Source organism: Microcaecilia unicolor, chromosome 1 (genome assembly GCF_901765095.1).
Source record: "Microcaecilia unicolor chromosome 1, aMicUni1.1, whole genome shotgun sequence".
NCBI classification, from domain to species: Eukaryota; Metazoa; Chordata; class Amphibia; order Gymnophiona; family Siphonopidae; genus Microcaecilia; species Microcaecilia unicolor.
In genome coordinates this window covers 205,840,887-205,849,939 of record NC_044031.1, presented here as the reverse complement: position 1 = coordinate 205,849,939, position 9,053 = coordinate 205,840,887, and positions in this window count along the sequence as shown.

The window sequence follows — 9,053 nt, the reverse complement described above, 5'->3', positions numbered from 1 at the left end:
AGCTTTGCAATTGTTTAACAGAAAGGAAATATTACAATAATCAAGCAAAGAAAGGACTGAAGTCTGGATAATGATATTTATCCAAAAAATATCTTAACCTCCTAAGTAATTTCAACTTATAGAAAGTCTTTCAAATCAAATTATTTACATGACTTTCCATAGTCAGACTTGAGTCCAACCATACTCCCAACAATTTAATGTCCTTTTTTATAGAAACCTCAAGAACCTGTAGTTTAAAGGTCTCCACAGACAAATGCTTCATATTCAACTACTAAAAACTAAAACAATTTTCCAGCCTTTGTGTCTGTATTTAACTTCAGTCCCTTGGTTTTTTTCTCTGTCCTCATGCTCCTTCTTTTAATGATTCTTTTCCAGGTCTTCTTCTCATGTCATCATTATTTCTCTTTCCTCAATGTATATTTTTCTCTGGATGGTTTCTCTCATCTCTCTTTTTTCTAGTCTTATTCCCTTCTCCACTTCTCATTCTTTTCTCACCTTTGTCTGTTCTCTCCTCCATGACCACCATTTCACTAAGCCGCTCTTTTCTCAGTCCCACACAGCTACTCTCCATCTCTTTACATCTTTTCTGTCTACAGCTTGTGTGCACTCTGCTTGCTCTTCCCCTCTCCCAGATCATGTCTTCTTCTGCTAGCAACCTTCTCCCAAACAGCCCATGCTCTCTTCCTAAGTTCCTCTCACCCTCACAGCCTGTGTCTACTCCTCTCCCACAACTCCACTATCAGTCCCTGCCCCCATCACCCAGCCTCTCTTCCCTTTACTGCTCTTTTCTGCTTCTTCCAGCATTTCAGAGCAACATTGCATCTCCTCACCAGTGACCCCTTTCTATTCCTCTCACCCCTTCCTTTCCTTCTTTATTCCTCTCCCAATCTCTCTCTCTCTCTTTTTTTTTTGTACTGTAACTGCTATAGGTATTACTTTGACAACATAGATAAGATTGTCATGACAATAAAGTTATCTGACTCTGTCTGCTTTTGTCACGTTTTCAAAGCTGGAACTGGGTTGTGAGCCCTTGGGCCACTGCCGAGAAGCGGCAGTGGCAGGCAAAACCACCCCAAACCAGGGGCAAGGCAGAACTCTGACAACAGTTAGGCTTCACCTGTACCTGGCCACTTTCCACCAGGAGTTAAGCTCCCAGCTTCAGGTGGCCGACAGGACTTTGCAGGACAGGGCAGGAGCTGGATAACAGCTAGGCAGCACAGGGACTGAGTGTCAGAGGGGAAAGGAAGGAACATGGGCAGCAAGGCAGAAAACTGGGCTAGACAATACAACACAAGGCGGGGACAGAAACTGGAAGCTGCAAGCAGCCACTGAAACAGGGAACAAAACACTGACTAACAAGACACAGAACTAAAAGCTGCAAAGCAGCCAGCAGGATACAAACAGACAAGGACTAAACACAAAACTAAAACCCAGAGACAAGACTAGCAAACTAACAACAACCTAATCTAACTACACACTAACTGGCTAGAACAGACAAGAATCAAGGCAAGGATTCAAAACTAGGCAGCAGAGCAACAAGCACTAACATACCAGGGCCTTAGACGCAATGCAAAGGCAAAGGCAGAGAGGTTCCAAATGGCTAATAAGCCCAGCAGGAAGCTCAGACTCAGGTGCAACAATCACCAGGCAACTAAGGGTCGGGCAGCCTGGAAGATCCGGACTGGACTGAGCTGAAATCTGGAACGGGTGACAGCACACCGACAATCTAATACAGCCAGCACACAGAGACAAAGACAGAACTAACTCACAAAGAACAGACAGAATCCAGCTCAGAAGCTGACCACAGGAAATAAGGTGAGTCTGAGAGGGGTCACGGGTCACGGCCACAGACGTGACAGCTTTCCCCATTAGCAGCTGCTAGGCTACAACAGTTCCCTTCTTTCCTGCAGTCTATTGGACAGGCTGCAGGGGTGACGGGAGGGAGTCAGCCAACAAGCTGCAGAAGAATGGAGGAGCAATAACTAGAATACAGAGACTTGCCAAGTCTCCCGCATTCAGCGGGAGACTCTTGCTTTTGCGGGTCATCTCCCACACTCAACTCCTGCCAAAGTAGGAAAGTCTCCCGCTGAGACACACTGTGCACCAGGTGATCCACTGCCGCCAATGCTACCACTGCTGCTTCTCTTGATGAGCAGTAGCAGCAGCTGCGGCAAAACAAGAAAAGCAAACACGGGGCTGCAGCAGCCTTCAGGCATGCCCTGTCGGCTCTGCCAGTCCTCTGACCCCGGGCAGAGCCAATATTGCATGCCTGAAGGCTGCTGTGGCCCTGCACTTGCTTTTCTTGTTTTGCCATGGCCACTGCTGCTCATCAAGAGAAGAAGCAGTGGCCACAAAACACTGGGTACTGCATGGAAGGGGAAGGGGAAAAGGGCATGCAGAAGGAGGCAGGAGTTGGTAAATGGAAAGAGAAGAGGGGAGAAAATGAAAGAAGAGTGTGGACACTGGATGGAAGAGGGGTACAGAGAGAGATTAGTGGAAAGATGGGGAGAGAAAGAGGGGACATGGGAAAAGGCAGGAGAAAGAGAAGCTAGGGAGAAGAATGCGGAGAAAGGGGGAGACCCTGACTGGTCAGACAGAGAGAGAGAGAAAGAAAGAGGAGAAATGCTGGAAGGAGGGAGAGAAGAGGGAAAATGCTGGATGGAAGGGTTGGGAGAGAAATAGGAAAGACATGAAGGATTGGGAGAGAGAGGGGACATGCTGAATGGAAAGGGTAGAGAGAGAGGGGGAAAACACCGGATAGAAGGATGCAGAGAGAAAGAGAGACTGGATGGATGGGGAGAGAGAGTGGGGACACACTGAATGGAAAAGGGTAGACTAGAAGGAAGGGGAGATAGAGGGAGATACTGGATGGAAGGATTGGGAGAGGATAGATGGGTGGAAGGACAGGGAGAGAAAGAAAGAAAGAAAGAAAGAAAGAAAGAAAGAAAGAAAGAAAGAGGGAAGATACTGGATGGAAGAGTAGGAGAGAATGAGGGAAGGAGCTGGATAGAAGGACAGGGATAGGAGGAGACGCTGGAAGGAAGGATGCAGAGAGAAAGGGGGAGACACTGGAAGGATGGGGAGAGAAAGAGGGGAGATACTGGATGGAAAAGGGGAGAGGATAGAGTTAGTGAAAGGAGAGGCAGAAAAATAAATTGAAGAAAACAAAGAAAATCTACTAGTTGCTTAGAGCTAATTATGTCAGAAGTTGGGAATGTGCACTCTGCTTGATCTACTGGATGAATTGAAATTCTGGTGATTTTTATTTTTAATATTCTATCCTATATTTGCATTTTATTGCATTAGAATTTCTCCTTATTTAGAGGGCTTGGTAGAATTCTAGTTGGTAATGTAGGTGATTTCTTTGTTTCTTTCTTTTACTGTTTTATTGCTTGTTTGTGAAAGAGCTCGAGAGAGTGAACAATATCCTGGTCAAGATTTTTCCTGAAATGTATTGTAAAAACTGCTGTAAATAATTTTTAAAAAGCTAGAATTTTAAACATTCTAATTAACAAGCCAGTTTACACAAGCAGGTTTAAACAATTTACTAAGGGGCATATTTACTAAGCTGAGGTAAAAAGTGGCATTAGTGCACATTTACAACTTTAAAAATGGCCTTTTTGCATTAATGGCCATGCGCTAATGTTAAAAAAACATATTGTGTGAGCACTTACCGCCACCCATTTTCTAGGCAGTAAGGGCTCACATGCTATCCATGCCCCCTCAATATTTTTTGCAGATGGTTAGCATGCGTACATTTAAGTGTTACTGCAGGATGCCTGAGCACGTCCTATGGTACACAATTTTAAGCTGCGTTAGGCACACATTTGGGCTCATTTTCAAAAGAGAAGGACGTCCATCTTTCGACATAAAACGTAAGATGGACGTCCTTCTCCCAGAGACGTCCAAATCGCTTTAATCGAAACCCGATTTTGGACGTCTCCAACTGCAGTCCGTCGCAAGGACATCCAAAGTTCAAGGGGGTGTGTCAGAGGCATAGAGAAGGTGGGACTTGGGCGTGCCTAACACTTGGACCCATAATTGAAAAAAACAAGGACGTCCCTGATGAACACATGGACGTTTTCACCCGGATGTGTTTTTTTAATGAATAAGACACAAAAAGGTGCCAGAAATGACCAGATGACCACTGGACAGAATCGGGGATGACCTCCCATTACTCCCCCAGTGGTCACTAATGCCCTCCCACCCTCAAAAAACATCTTTAAAGATATGTCATGCCAGCCTCTATGTCAGCCTCAGATATCATACTCAGGTCCGTGACAGTGCATGCAGGTCCCAGGAACAGTTATAGTGGGTACTGTAGTGCACTTCAGACAGGTGGACCCAGGCCCATACCCCCCTACCTGTTACATTTGTGGAGGAAACAGTGAGCTCTCCAAAACCCACTAAAAACCCACTGTACCCATATATAGGTGCCCCCTTCACCTGTAAGGGCTATGGTAGTGGTGTATAGTTGGGTGTAGTTGTGTTTTTTGTGGGGTTGGGGGACTCAGCAGGTTTTTTTTTGTGGCGTTGGGGGACTCAGCACACAAGTTAAGGGAGCTATGTTCCTGGGAGCATTTTATGAAGTCCACTGCAGTGCCCCCTAGGGTGCCCGGTTGGTGTCCTGGCATGTCATGGGGACCAGTGCATTACAGATGGTGGCTCCTCCCATGCCCAAATGGCTTGCATTTGGATGTTTTTGACATGGACATCTTTGGTTTCGAAAATCGCCGAAAGTCAGAAACATCCATGCCTAGGGACTTCCAAATCTAGGGATATCCAAATTTAAGGATTTGGACGTCTCTGACGGTATTTTCGAAATGAAAGATGGATGTCCATCTTTTTTTTGAAAATACGGGTTTCCCCATCCCTAGATTTCACCGTTTTGCAAGGACATCCAAATCGCAACTTGGACGTTTTTTTCAAAAATGCCCCTCATTAGCACCTAACACTGCTTAGTAAGAAGGGTCCCTAGAAGGCAGACAGTAATCTGAGCCTCAGGTGAGATGGAGTTCCACAATGTAGTGGCATAATATGAGAACGTTTTTCCTGTTGTTTCTGTTACTGTCACTTATCCTAGAGTGGGAATACATAGGGGTCCTTTTACTAAGCCACGTAGGTGCCTACGCGTGCCCAACGTATGCCAATTTTGAGTTACTGCCCGGCTACTGCATGGCCCTTGCTGTAATTTCATTTTTGACGTGTGCCCACTATGTGCATCGTAAAATATTTTTATTTTCTGGCGTGCGAGCGGTAATCGCCATTTTACTCGTGTAGACCATTACTGCCTCTTTTCCGCGTCAGACCTTATTGCTAGGTCAATGGCTGGCGATAAGGTCTCAGAGCCAAAATGGACACGTGGCAATTTTCATTTTGCCGCATGTCCATGTGGCCCTTGCGGTAATTTCATTTTTGACACGTGTCTGCTCAGTGTGCCGGAAAATATTTTTATTTTCTGGCGTGCGGGCGGTAATCGGGTGGTAATTGCCATTTTACTCACGTAGACCATTACTGTGTGAGACCGCGTGAGACCTTACTGCTAGGTCAATGGCTGGCGGTAAGGTCTTAGACCCAAAATGGACATGCAGCAATTTTCATTTTGCCGCATGTCCATTTTTGGCAAAAATTTTAAAAAGTCATGTTTTACAGGTGTGCTGAAAAATGATTCCATGTGCGCCCAAACCATGCATCTGCACTACTGCAGGCCATTTTTCAGTGCATCTTAGTAAAAGAGTCTCATAGTAAAGATTCCTGGGATGATTTTTAATGGGTTAAAATCTGTGGAACTATGCAATCCAGTTATTTAAGGGGGCCTTTTACAAAGCCGCGCTAGCGTTTTTAGCTCGCAGTTAAAATCAGCTGGCAGCAAACACTGAGATGCCCATAGGAATATAATGGGCGTCTCAGCGTTTACTGCCGGCTGATTTTTACCACGTGCTAAAAACGCTAGCGCGGCTTTGTAAAAGATCCCCTAAATTGGAAAAAGGTGAAATTGGAAAAAATCTTGTGAACCTAAAGATCCAGTTTGAATAATTTAGTCCCACAATTTTTAACTGGCATTTTAGCTCGTACTGATACAGTATATTTAAATATTCATAATATGTGCATTCTATATATAGCACTGTATGCTCAGTGTTTACATAAATGTGACATGAGCAAGCTGTGATTATAGAAAGGCTGAGAATTTCTCTAGAATGCAGCAGGACAGTCTTAAGTAAGAGAAAGCATGGTGTGTTGTTCCAGAAGCATAATATAGCCAGAGCACCATTAAAAAATCTGAAAGAATGTGCTTGAGAATTGTGCCGCCATGTCGAAAGACATGTCGATTCCTGCCTGTGCAACTCTGTTGCAAAAGAACGGAAAATGTGTGTTAAACTATCCTATGTGGTTTATTTAGAGTTGTAAAGGGATGTAGTATTTTGTTTCCTGTTGCAGCACCCCAGTTTGGAAAAGTGTGCAACCTTTTTTTTTTTCATTCTTTTTTTTAATGCAACTGTGACCTCACCCTGGGCACGATACTTCACCCTACAATACCTTTAGAATACCTCGGGCAAAATATCGTGTATCGGACAGGGTTAAGGTACAGACATTAACACTAGCCACGTCTCCCTGTTTCTAAAACGGGGAGAGGAATGAAACTAAATTGGTTATATATTTTAATGTAACTCAGGAAAACAAATGTCATTTACATTGATAATTCAATAAATTATTCTTTTTATTTAGGTTATGGGTATGTGTAAGGTTCAAATCCGTTTAACAAATTCAATATTTTTTTTGGTACATCAACAACTCAACAGATCAACTTCTTCAACTTTTTATCAGATAAGTATAATTTGACTTTAGCAAAATTCATTAACTAAATATGCATTTAATCTTAAAATTTTATCTAAACATTCCCCTCTTCTATAAGAATTGATTCTTTGTTATTATTTCTTTTTCAGGTCCCTCATCCATCAAGCAGGTAAGTATAGTTTGCGTTTTTTTCTCCCTTTTCTTCTTATAGGTATATCATGGCTCACATCACCAAATCGCAAAGACAAATTAGATAAGTATATTTTACTAATCTAACAAAATTTTCTTCTCTAATATATATAACACAACAGTACAGTATTTCTTAAATTCTCAACAACTGTAAGAGCTGATTCTTTGTTTTGTGTTTTCTTTTGCAGGAACTTCTTCAAGGAAAAATAAGGTAAGTATTATAAGTCAATGTTTTTAAACAGGGCCTGGTTGATTCTGGCTGATATATTAAAGGATACTCCTCTCCAGCACTTTTGTATGAATCTCTCTCTCTTTTATTGTTGGGTACCGGTACCGTGCTGTTTTTCTTTTCAAGATGATAGCGGGTATACTGCAGGCAGGAACTGGAACTCCTCCGAAGGACCTACTACTCTAAGCTGTAACCAACTTAATAAGAAAAACCTTAAACCTTTTCTATCCAGTCCACTCATATTAATATGCAGTGGCTCATTATAATTATTCCTTTCCCTATCTAGCTATTCCCAGGTAAAATAAAATATGATTGAACATCCCTATCTAAACCCTCCCAAACCAATAAATCCCCAAAAATGTATCACAATTTAATATAAGCACTAGGATTATTAAATCCTTTGTGTTGATTTTTTTTTTCTTTCTCTGCAGCAGGTCACCGCTCTTTCAGAGACAGGGGTATTATAATCATGAGATTTTTTTTCCCTCTTCCTTAAATTGATGAAGCTCACAATTACTGGGGTGATTATTTAGTTAAACCTTGTCACAAGGCAGATAACCCCTCACAGAAGTATTCTGAAACTCACACCAGTTCCTTACAAGTTCACTTCTATTAGGGAGCCAGACTGGTACTGCGCCCAAATATTTTATTTATCAAAGACACTTCTAACATATGAAGTTAAATTAAGATTCAGGCAACAGCTTTCCCATCCAAACCAAAATCACTTGCCTAAAGCCTCCTGACAACACGCGAGTGGCTTTTAAAATTAAGTTTTCCCACTGCAGACACACACCAATATTTTTAATTGATTACCCAAACCTTTCAAAACTCAATTTAAATGTATTTCTTGGCTGAATTGCGCACAGACCACTTTTACAGGTCTGCACAGCCTTTAGCTTACCTCCCAACTGCCACACAAGCCGTTTAGAACTTATGTCATATATGGCACAAGCCCAGCATGAGCCCCTGCACTAACCTAACACTTTGCAATCCCCTATAAACATACACTTTACATTAAATTATGACATTTTCATCAATATACAGCACTTTACACATATTTGAATACATTTTCCTTACCTCATTTAGCATTTAACTGTGTTTATTTTTGTTTTCTTCTGCACGCGCCTGCTGCACTCCCTGGCACAAGCCAGCATCTGGCTCGTGCCATCAGCTGCTTCTCTCCCTCCTTGTGGCTTCCCCTCAGCACGTGCCACACAACAGCACGCCCGCCAACACATTTAGAAAATAAAAAACACCGGAGAAGTGCACCGGAGCACTTCCCCCTTCTTACTCTGTTCCACGCTGGGTTCCCGTTTCCGCTCAGAACCGGCTCTGTAACCTAAAAGAGCCGGTTCCCTTTAAGAAACGGGGATTCCCTGGCCCCGGCGTCTCACAAGCGTCTGACGTCATAACGTCGACGTCAGACGCTTACACAGGGCAGCCAATCAGGCCTCTCCAGCCCTCCCAGCCTTCCCCTTCATCCTAAAAAACAAAATGTGCCGCTGCAATCAACGTGGCCGAAGATCTCCCCAGCTGCTAGCGCAAACCCCTCCTTCCTGAATCGCCGCCCAAACTCCCTCACCACTGAACAGCTGCCGCCCCTGCCGCCGCTAACGCCACCCACGTGACAGCGTACACCGCACCACCCCGGAGCTCACCCTCAGAGGCATCCCAGGTAAAATAATTTAACCCTATATGGGTTACATTAATGTGAGTTTTCTTTTTATTGTTTATTGTTTAACACCGGTTTGATACACCACATAATCCAATGTATGGGTCAAGGCAGTTTCCTTAACTACAAAACAATGTATAAAAGGTGTCTTTTACTAAAGATTAGTGT